The sequence below is a fragment of the Colius striatus genome, chromosome 2 (genome assembly GCF_028858725.1).
Source record: "Colius striatus isolate bColStr4 chromosome 2, bColStr4.1.hap1, whole genome shotgun sequence".
Taxonomy (NCBI): Eukaryota; Metazoa; Chordata; class Aves; order Coliiformes; family Coliidae; genus Colius; species Colius striatus.
Window position 1 is genome coordinate 91,733,890 of NC_084760.1, and position 1,560 is coordinate 91,735,449.

Genomic DNA, 1,560 nt, shown 5'->3' on the forward strand with positions numbered 1-1,560 from the left:
AGTAGTGACAGAGAAGATTGATTTTGAACCAAGTCATCCTTCCCCTCACACTTTGCAGAGCCATGTCCCAGTGAGGCAGCTCGTGTGCTCCACTCCCTTTGTTGAATAACTCTTTTCCCTGGCAGAGCATCTGCGCTATTACACAGAGCTTATGGCCACAAATGCAGGCTGCAATGACCAACTTTTCAGACAGCCCTGCCGCAGCTGCTTTCACTTCTCTGTCAAGAAACAAAAGATGTTCTCTAACCTCCTCCCTGCTATCAAACAACTTGCACCTGCAGATCATGGAGAACACCTAGAAGAGGTTGGGCCCAAACACAAGAAAAGGCAGAAGAAGGAAGGAGACCATCTTTACTAAGGGATCTGCTTCCTCCTGGAGCACCAAGGCTGCCAACCAACAAACAGCAACTTCTCAGTCCAGTCACTCGTTAGCCCCTGGAGCAGCCACACTGTAACAGGTTTTGCCACCTAGGCAATGCTCGCTGCCAAGGGCATCTCAGCAAAAGGACCAATATTGATCACAGAAAAGGAAAAAAAAAATTAAAAATCAATTCTGGTAGAAAAATAATTTAATAAAGGGATAAGTTTCAAGAAAATATCTGTATAGTAACAACATTTTAAGTAAAATGTCCACAAAAATATACATGTCTAATGTGATTATACATAAGTTTTCCGACAGGTCCTGCTTTAAACTTGGTTCAGTCCATCTAGGTTTTTGTCTAGGAAAAACCTTCACTGCTATCAGACTTCCACGATATATCAGTTTGCACAACAGAATCATGTGAGAAATGTTTTCTAACTCATTTTAGGCTCATACAATTCAACTTTAGAGTTGGTAACAGTCAAAAAGAGATCAGGTTATACCACATCATTAAAAAAGTAAATACAAACAAAGCAAGCAAAAGTTAGTCACCTAAGAGACATTGTCAGACAAACATAAGCCCTACAATATGCACCACACAACACTTACACAGCTGGAAAAGGAGGGGGACGAAGGAAAATGGGCAAGAGAGATGGGAAAATCATGGGAGGAGGATTCCCAGGAATCATGGAACTGCTAAAGGCTGGGGAAGGGGGGAAGCTATAGAAAGGCCAGGGAAAAGCACACACAAGACGAACATATTTTTAGAAACTAGACAGTTTTGTAACACAAAACATAAGCTAATTGCAGGAGGATGAAAAGGAATCAATGGAGAATGTTTATTTCTTATTTTTTTTTCCAAATGGCTACCGAGCTGTAGAAATAACAGGTCTCTCCCAAAGAGCCCTCACCAGTAGTGCTAATTCAGCTGAACAGCTCCAAAATTGGTGTGCTTCCAAGATGGAAAAATTCAGTTACAGAAACTCAAGGATGCAAGAGTACAGCAGAAAATAAAGAAAACATATTCCACTAGCAGAGGACAGGAACAAAACACTGAAGAGGAAATGCCAAGAGATATCAGTTTTGTCAGAAAGATGTGCACCACAACAAAAAACCCCACAAAAACCAAAAAGAACAGAACAAAAACCCATCTGATGGAAAGAAAACGGAAAATTGCTAAAGAAATAAAAGGACACACA